The 10,128-nt window shown below is 40.5% G+C and overlaps 1 long non-coding RNA gene across 1 annotated transcript in view; it reads right to left on the reverse strand.

Moving 5' to 3' along the window:
- LOC123510982 overlaps window positions 1-6,883 on the reverse strand; it is a 10,469-nt gene extending 3,586 nt beyond the window's left edge. Inside the window, exon 1 of the long non-coding RNA XR_006676675.1 lies at window positions 6,837-6,883. This is a non-coding gene — a long non-coding RNA (uncharacterized LOC123510982). The remainder of the gene's footprint in view (window positions 1-6,836) is intronic.
- Between the last annotated feature and the right edge of the window lie 3,245 nt (window positions 6,884-10,128).

Raw genomic sequence — 10,128 nt, forward strand, 5'->3', positions numbered from 1 at the left:
CATATGGTACAAAAACAAATAAAACAAACAAACCAAATAAAGTCAAACCAAGAAGAAAGAACCCAAACCAACATTTAAATTTCCCGCCTTTTTATGTTTCGTCCAAAACAGAAAACAATTGACGAGAGAAAGGCGAGACCGAGTGAGGGAGAGGCGAGTGGGAGGAGGGAGAGGAGAGCGACTGTAGAGGAGAGAAGTAAGAAGGGGGGAGAGGAGAGAAATGACGGAAAGGAAGCAGTGAAGAAAAAGAAGGATAAAAAAGGATTGAAAGATAAGGAAGGAAGAATACTGAAAAATGACAAGAAGAAGAAGGAACAGAAGGAAGAAGAGATGGAAGATAAAGAAGAGGAGAAGGAAGAGAAAGGATGGAAATCACATAAACAGAAGATAAAATGCAAGAAACTAGAGAAGGAAGAAAGAAAAACTGAAAATAAGAAAGAAAAGAAAAAGGAAAAAGGAAAACTAGGAAAGAAGGAAGAGAAGGAAAATGAAGAAAATGAAGGAATGATAGAGGAAAGCGATAAAGGAGACACAGACAACGAAAATGAAGACAAGAAGAGAGAGAATGATGATAAAAAAGAGACAATAAAGAAAGGCGATGATAAATTATGGATTAGAGAGAAAACGGAGAAGGAAAAAGAAAAAAAAAGAACAGAGAGAAAACACTGGATAAGCAGAGAGAAATATAAAGAAAGAGAGATAGAGAGAATAAAGAGAGGAAGAAGGGAGGAGAGAGAACGAGTTTGGAGGGAATTTTGGAGTGAGAGGGAGGAAAGAGGGAGAGAAGAGTGGAGAGAGAGGGAGAGGAGAAGTGAGAGAAACATGCTTGTGTACAGGAGAGAAAGAGAAGGAAGAGAGAGGAAGAAGGAGAGTAAGAGACAAGAAAGAGAGGGAAAGAGGAATGAGAGAGATAAAAGAGAGAGCGAGAGGGAAGAAAAAGAGGAGAAAGAAAGAAAGAGAAATTTGAGAGACCACAGAGGAGAGAAAGATGAAAGAGAGAGAAATAAGAGAGAAAACACAAAGAAAGAAACGAAAGAGAGAGGAGGAGAGGAAAAAGAGAAAAAGACAGAAAAACAAATGAAAGTCAGAATGAAAACAAAAAAAATGAAAGACGATATAAAGAAAAACACAACGAACATTATAGGAAGGAGAGGGAAGAGGAGGGAGAGCGGGAAGAGGAGGGAGAGAGGGAGGGCAGTGCGGGAGAGCGGAGTGAGACCAAAGCCAGTTTAAGCCCTTTAGATTGGTTCCTGGCTGGCGTGGCTCTGGCTTGCTCCCTCACCTGTACTTTTGACGTGCTAATGTTGACCAGGTACACAGGTGAGCAGGTGAACAGGTGAGAGTGGGAGAGAGGGAGAAAGTGAGTGTTGGGAGAGGTTAAGAAGTGTCTCATGGTTTTTCTCTTTCTAAAATTATGAATGAATGTATAAGATTATCAATAACGGTGTCAAATGTGTGTGTGTGTGTGAGAGAGAGAGAGAGAGAGAGAGAGAGAGAGAGAGAGAGAGAGTATTCTCCCTCTTCTTTATTTCTATTTATGTTATTTTCATCTTTCTCCTCTTTCTCTTCTTTATCTTCCTTCTCTTCTTTCTGTTCCTTCTTTTTATCATTTTCCAGTATTCTTCCTTTCTTATCTTTCAATCCTCTTTTATATCAGATTGTGGGAAGGGCTTTCTTAAACGGGGCTAACGTTCTCCTAAATGGCTAGGCTTTCAGATAGCAAGTACCGAAAAAATACCTCCTTTAGCCTATAAATACCCGTAAAATTCAATATTGCATACAAAAACACCCTAAAAAAAACACACACCATGAAAATTAACATAAAATAACCTGTCTCAAAATCAAAATGCCACGAGAGAGAGACGCGACAGAGCAGAGAGACCAAGAGACAGACGGAAGAGACCACGGGAAGGATGAGATACCCCGGAGAAACAACACAGTCCAACACAAGAGTCCTCGCCAGTTAGAAGACTTTACTCCAAGTGACTTCAATATTTCTACAGACACACAAACTCTTTATCTAAACACGCTGGGGTGGCGATGGAGGCGAGATAAGAGCGCTGAGGAGATAAATGAAGGAATGGGAGAGATATATGTGGAGAAAGGAGATGGGAAGGTTAGAGAAAAGGAGGGAAACAGAAATAACGAGGAAGAAATGAGTGATGTGAAAGAAAATGGAAAAACGAGAAATGGGAAACTGGAAGAAGGAAAGTAATGAATAAAGAAAACGAGAAAGTAAGATGGAAAACAGAGAGAGAAGATAAAAGGAAGAGAGAAGACGAAGAGAACATAAACAAGTCAAGAAACCTAACAAATCAAAGAGAAATGAAGAAATATGACGAGAAAAACGAGAAAAAACTCAACGAAAACGAGAAATCTGGAGAGCGAGCAAGGGGCCACTCAAATATTCCCAGAAAACCCACCCTGCCCTACAGAAACACACAGGATTGGCAGGATGGGGTGGAAATACAAGGTTTAGGGATTTGAAAGAGTCTGGCAGGGTTATATGGGGTAGGCAGTCCCAGGGAACAAGCCAGGCAGGGAAAACCAACACCATCATCAGCAGAAATAGAAAAAGGGAAGGCAACAAAAGGGCGGGAAATTCAAATGAGAGGAGGATAAATGATAAAGAGAAAAATGAGAGAAAAGAAGAAAAGAACGTTAGAGAAAGTGAAGAACGTATGGATAAAGAGAAAGGTGTAAGAAATGAAGGAGAAATGGAGGAATATGAAGAGGAAACGGAGGAAATAGAAAATGTGGAAAGTAAAAGTGAAAAAGAGAAGGAGAAAAGAGAAAATACAGATAATAGCGAGAGAACAAAGACCAGAACTGAGGAAAAGAATAATAAGAAAGCAGAAACAGAAGATAGGGAAGAGAAAGAAGGTGGGAAGGACGAAAACACGAATAACACCAAAGAAAGAAGTGAAAGAAGTGAGACAAAAGAAGAAAAAAAGGAAAAGGAGAGTTGGAAAAATAGAATAAGGAGCAAAATTAAAGAAATAAGTGAAGGAACGAAAGAGGAGGAAACAAAAACGAAGAAAAAGACAAAAACTGAAACAAGAAGCGAGAGAAGAGAAGAAGTGGAAGAAATGGAGAAGGAAAAGATGAAAAGTAAGACAAAAAGCAACACAACAAGGGAAAAACAGCAAGAAGCAACACAAGACGAGAGGAAAAGCGAAATAAAAACTGGAAATACACCACAAACGAAGAAAGACAAAAGATTACTAAAAGAAGAAAATAAAGACTCAAATACGACAGAAACAAGGAAAACAGATCAAAACAACACAACACAATCAAACCAAACCAAACACATCACAGAGAAATTAAGTAAAAAGGATCAAAACAACAAACCAATCAAAACAAGCCAACACACAGAGAAATCAGACAAAATCAATGAAAACAAGAGACAAAAAACAAGTAAACAAGCCGAAACTGAAACAAAAACAACAAAAACACTGAGAAAAACAAAGAAGGGAAGCAAAATAAAGAAAACCTTGAAGAAACACACTAGCAAGACGGAGAGAAGTGACAGACGACGCTTCACCAAAACAAACCAGCGTGTTCTTGTCTTACTAGTTGCTGCGTGCGCTGTGGCCTCTCTCTTCCTGTCAATTAATGCTTACTTGAGAAGCCAAAGTGTACAGGTGATGGAGTGACGACCGTGTAATTAATCTGTCTCACCTGTGCTCTCTTACCTGTTCTGTTATCTTTTATTTGTCTAATTTCAATGTTTTTACCTGTTCGTGTGTGTGTGTGTTCGTGTGTGTGTGTGTGTGTGTTTTATCTATTAGTCTCTGTTACCTGTTCAAAGTGATTATTCTTTACCTGTCTCTCTGATTAATTTGAATCTTACCTGTCTGAAGAAGAAGAAGAAGAAGAGGAGGAGAAGAAGAAGAAGAGGAAGAGAAGGAGAAGAAGAAGAAGAAGAAGAAGAAGAAGAAGAACCGAGAGGAATTAGAATGACGAAGAAGTAGTAGTAGTAGTAGAAGAAAAGAAGAAGAAGAAGAAGAAGAAGAAGAAGAAGAAGAAGAAGAAAGGAAAAGGTGTAGATGATGATGATGATGATGATGATGATGATGATGTTGATGGTGGTGGTGGTCTGGAGGAGGAGGAGGAGGAGGAGGAGGAGGAGGAGGAGGAGGAGGAGGAGGAGGAGGAGGAGGAGGAGGAGGAGGAAGAGGAGGAGCCCTTTATTAATCTCTCTTTAATTTTTGTCATGGTACCTAACTACTCTCTCTCTCTCTCTCTCTCTCTCTCTCTCTCTCTCTCTCTCTCATTAGAGTAAGAAGCTTTCTCTTTTATTATATTTTGTCATTCAAATTGTATGAGAGAGAGAGAGAGAGAGAGAGAGAGAGAGAGAGAGAGAGAGAGAGAGAGAGAGAGAGAGAGAGATTGCTTTAAGATTATTGGGTGTAAAAATTGTGAAAGTTTGTTTATGATTTTTTGTTTACAACCCTAAGAAGAAGGAGGAGGAGGAGGAGGAGGAAGAGGAGGAGGAGGAGGAGGAGGAGGAGGAACAAAAATAAAAACAGTAGAATGCTAACCAAGTAACAACAACAACAACAACAATAACAACAACAACAATAACAATAACAACAACAACAATTTCCTCTTCTATATAAATCAATAACCACCACCTCTCTCTCTCTCTCTCTCTCTCTCTCTCTCTCTCTCTCTCTCTCTGCAAGTCACCCTTGTGGTTTAGTGATCCCGTTGCTAACACTTAACCTTCATCTATTATTTCTCTTCCTCCTCTTCAAAGACCTTCCCGTTATAACTGATTGACTGAAAACCACACTGCCAAACTGCCTCACGTCTTGCCATTACTTATAACAGGGTGTGGTGGAAGTTATTGGCGTTTTCAAGGGTGTAGTGGAAGTTATTGGAGGTTTTCAAGGGTGTAGTGGAAGCTATTGGGGTTTTCAAGGGTGTAGTGGAAGTTATTGGGGTTTTCAAGGGTGTAGTGGAAGTTATTGGGGTTTTCAAGGGTGTAGTGGAAGTTATTGGGGTTTTCAAGGGTGTAGTGGAAGTTATTGGGGTTTTCAAGGGTGTAGTGGAAGTTATTGGGGTTTTCAAGGGTGTAGTGGAAGTTATTGGGGTTTTCAAGGGTGTAGTGGAAGTTATTGGGGTTTTCAAGGGTGTAGTGGAAGTTATTGGGGTTTTCAAGGGTGTAGTGGAAGTTATTGGGGTTTTCAAGGGTGTAGTGGAAGTTATTGGGGTTTTCAAGGGTGTAGTGGAAGTTATTGGGTTTTCAAGGGTGTAGTGGAAGTTATTGGGGTTTTCAAGGGTGTAGTGGAAGTTATTAGGATTTTCAAGGGTGTAGTGGAAGTTATTGGGTTTTCAAGGGTGTAGTGGAAGTTATTGGGGTTTTCAAGGGTGTAGTGGAAGTTATTGGGGTTTTCAAGGGTGTAGTGGAAGTTATTGGGGTTTTCAAGGGTGTAGTGGAAGTTATTGGTGTTTTCAAGGGTGTAGTGGAAGTTATTGGGTTTTCAAGGGTGTAGTGGAAGTTATTGGGTTTTCAAGGGTGTAGTGGAAGTTATTGGGGTTTTCAAGGGTGTAGTGGAAGTTATTGGGGTTTTCAAGGGTGTAGTGGAAGTTATTGGGGTTTTAAAGGGTGTTTTTAAGGGTGTAGTGGAAGTTATTGGGGTTTTCAAGTGTGTTTTTCATGGGTGTGGTGGAAGTTATTGGGGTTTTAAAGTGTGTTTTCAAGGGTTTAGTGGAAGTTATTGGGGTTTTCAAGTGTGTTTTTCATGGGTGTGGTGGAAGTTATTGGGGTTTTAAAGTGTGTTTTTCATGGGTGTGGTGGAAGTTATTGGGGTTTTCAAGTGTGTTTTTCATGGGTGTGGTGGAAGTTATTGGGGTTTTAAAGTGTTGTCAGTGGAAGTTATTGGGGTTTTAAAGTGTGTTTTTCATGTGTGTGGTGGAAGTTATTGGGGTTTTAAAGTGTGTTTTTCATGTGTGTGGTGGAAGTTATTGGGGTTTTCAAGAGTGTTTTAGTGGATGTAGTGGAAGTTACTAGGGTTTTCAAGGGTGTTTACTGAAGTTTACCTCCTTCTTTCCTTCATTCTCTTCCAAAACAAAGGAATTAAAGAGCAAGAAGAGACAAACAAGACAAGAAAGAAAGAACAAAAGAATAAGGAAGGAAAGCAATAATATAATAAGCTTTGTAAAGGTTCACATGGTTCGGTGGTTCGTGGTTCCGTGAGGCGTGAACCAATTAACTGCCGGGGGTTCATATGAGACGCGCCAGTGAACCACCCAGAGAGAGAGAGAGAGAGAGAGAGAGAGAGAGGTGGGTGATGATAAATCTATGTAATTATGAAGGATGACTCTCTCTCTCTCTCTCTCTCTAGTAGTAGTAGTAGTAGTAATTGTAGTGGTAGTAGTAGTAGTAGTAGTAGTAGTAGTAGTAGTAGTAGTAGTAGTAGTAGTAGTAGTAGTAGTAGTAACAGTAGTAGTAGTAGTAGTAGTAGACTAGCAATAGTAGACTAGTAGTAGTAATAGTAGTAGTAGTAGTAGTAGTAGTAGTAGTATAAAAATATAGTCGTAGTAGTAGTAACTGTTGTTGTTGTTGATGAATGACAAGATAACGCTGATGATGACGAGATGAAGACGATGATAATGATGAAGCTACAACAACAACAACAACAACAACAACAACAACAACAACAACATATCAATAACAGAAATACCTTTAAAAAAAAAAAAACACGTGGTCATGAATCAAAACAATAACAAATAACAAAAAAAAAAAAAACATCACTTAACATCACACTATGCAAAACAAAAACACACAAAACAAAAACAACTTAAAACAGCAAAAAATGTCCACTTACCCTCAGGAAACACAGACAAGAGCGCCACACCTTCCCTCTTCCCTGCCTACTCACTGACTGACGTTCTTCTGTCTCTAACTGCTTCACGTTTTCTCTCATCCCTCCGCCCTTCTCTCCCAGTCGTGCCAATTTGCTTGTTTCCCTTCATTTTCCTCTCTCTTGGGGTTGTTGAGGAGACTCCCATCATTATCAGACACTCATACAGACACACAGCCACCTCATGTCTATAATTTTAATGAGTTTTTCTTTTTTTATGTTTTTTTTTCTTGAGTTTCCCCTTCACTGGTTTAATTTCATGTATCCCGTTCGATTCTTATTTATTTGAGGTTATTTGATTGATGTAACTTATCTATTTGTCTCTTTAGTTGTGAGTTATCTATATTTTTCATGTTTTATTTAATTTTCTAGTTAGTTAATCAGTTATCTACTTATTTGGTTATTCTATTTATCTATTTCATCTACTTTTGTTTATTACTTAATCGTAATAATAATTTAATTTGGTCGAATCTGATTAATTTGAGCCTATTTATTTAATCTAACTTATTTGTCTATCTCTTTACATAGTAATTAAGTTCGTTCTGTTGTGTTTATTATTTTTTCTAGTTAGTTAGTCATTTATCTATCTACTTGCTTATTCATTTATTCATCTTATCTACTTATTTTGTTTGTTAGTTAACCGCAGCAATAATTTAATGTATCTTAGTCGAATCTGATTTATTTGAACTTACTTAATTAATCTAACTTATTTATTTATGTTTAGCAGTAAGTTAGCTATTTTTATTTTTCATTTATTTTTCTAAGTAGTGAAGCATTTATCTATCTCTTTGCTTATCTATTTATTCATATTATCTGCTTACTGTATTTGGTTTGTTATTTAAAAAAAAAAAGTGAAGTGCGTTGTATTAATTCAAGGCTTCCACATGAACAAGTGAAAATTAATGTTCCGTTCTTTTCTCTTTTTCATGGTTAGAAAGTATTAATTCATGTCATCACTGTTCACTACCATCTATTGATTATAATCCTATGTCTGATCAGGTTCAATCCTACATGTTCAATCAAGGTGTGTTCTACTTTTATTCAAAATTTTCTATCTCGGTTCACTGACATCGTACCTTTCTCTCCTCATTAATGTACGCTCCATAAACTTGTCTACTTCTTTCTCATTAGTTTCTTTTTTCTTTTTTAATGATTGTTAATTTCTTTTAGTCAAGTTTCCGGTATTTTAATTACCGTACTACACTGCCATGTGGTACAGTTTCTCTCCACATTACTGTACTCTGTGTGTGGCCTGTGTCAGGTCTAGGGCATGTCAAACTTCAAATCCCGACGCTTTATACAGGTTGCATCTTATATAGCTGAGTTTGTGTTTGATTTAGCATGGATGCACCACGCCCAAACCCACACACCGCCACACACACACACACACACACACACACACACACACACACACACATACAAAGAGAAAGAGTTAAAGAATGAAGGGAGAGAGAGAGAGAGAGAGAGAGAGAGAGAGAGAGAGAGAGAGAGAGAGAGAGAGAGAGAGAGAGAGAGAGTTGAGAGAGAGAGTGAGAGAGGAGGATGGGACGGGATGGGATGGGAAGGGGGTGCAGTGGTGTGGTGTGGTGAGGTGGTAAGTTCCCTCTGCTGTGATTAATGGATGGGCATCAAAGACTCACTCAGGAAAAATATGCACGAGTCCCTTAGCTCAGCTCAGCTCAACTCAGCTTAGCTCAGCTCAGCTCAGGGACATCAGCCTTTGAACAGGATAACTGGTGCATCTGTGATGAGCGGAGGGCGTGTGTGCCCCGCGAGCTCTGCCTTCAGCGTCGCCGTCAGCGAACCTGGCGGAGGAACGACTCTGCGTCTCGTGACTGGCTTGACTGACGTGCAATGATCCATCAGAATCACACGGCGTGAACGCTTGTGCCCGCGGCGCGCCGAGGAACGTTAACTTCCCTCGGCGCCCCCTGGGTGTAGCTGAGGAGTGCGTCACAGGGCTGGATGGTGCTCAGAGATGTCCGACACCTGAAAGTAGAATTGTCTGCAGCGCCACACCGGGAACCGTGCGGCGAGAAGTAGTGCTGCGGTTTGCAGTGCCACCCTTCACCACCTGCTCTCCACGGTGACCAGTGGTGACCAGCCCGGCCCAACCAGCCTTGCCGCTGATTCGATGCCACAACGTCCTTCCTGTCCGCTCTACCAAGGGGGGCTGTGCAGGCACTGGCCTACGTACTGTGGAGTGTGGACCGCGAGGCACGCGACTCATCGCTCACTGGCGCCCAGCCCGCCGCCGGACCAACATCGTGGTAGGTGATGTATTAGCTTAGAGCAGGGGTTCTCAAAGTTGGGGTTCCGATCCCCAGGGGGGTCGCGAAATAATTTATGGGGATCGCGAGAGAAGCAAGCCCATCCTTCCCATTAGTAATGGTAAGTTGTTCAGCCTTTAAAGAGAGAGAGAGAGAGAGAGAGAGAGAGAGAGAGAGAGAGAGAGAGAGAGAGATACGTGTGTAAGTAAATACATATACATACATGCATACATACATAGAAAGGCAAGCAGATACACGGAGACAAGGAAATGCCTCATAGGGATTGACAGAAATTCGTTGTTGTTGGGGGAGTGGGTCGCCACTCTGTCGGAGTAATTTGTAGGGGGTCGCAGCCAAAAAAGTTTGAGAACCACTGGCTTAGAGCATGTTGGGTGGGCTGACAGGCGACCCGGTGACAGAGAATGCCCCCCCACCCATTGCCGGGTAAATTACCGGCCGATCAGTGCAGTGTGTACATGTGCCCAGCCTGACACTAGAGGCAGAGGTGTCCGGAGAAAGCCATGCCATGCCGTGCCGTGCCATTGGTTGATCGCAGAAAGTTGATGGGTGGCGGGGGCAGCTTCCCCCGTTATCTCCCCTCCCCCATCCCTCGGTCTGGCGTATATTTTATTAGAGAAACGATGATGATGATAATAATAACGATAATAATAATAATAATAATAATAATAATAATAATAATAATAATAATAACAATAAATAACAATAATAACAATGGCAACATACACATTGTTATGATTAGTTGTCACCTTATGAACGGCTTCCCTGTAAGTTTTAATTGTTGTGTTTCTAAAATCCTGCCTTTCTCTTCCCCAACTCTCCCAGACTCTCACTTCTCTTCCCACGCTCCTCAACTGTTACCACCAACACCACCACGTTACTGTGTTACTGTTACTGCTCTATTCAATTACGTGTGTGTGTGTGTGTGTGTGTGTCTGTCTTCAACCTATTATTGTCGTTTTCATTGT

Source organism: Portunus trituberculatus, chromosome 4 (genome assembly GCF_017591435.1).
Source record: "Portunus trituberculatus isolate SZX2019 chromosome 4, ASM1759143v1, whole genome shotgun sequence".
Lineage (NCBI taxonomy): Eukaryota > Metazoa > Arthropoda > Malacostraca > Decapoda > Portunidae > Portunus > Portunus trituberculatus.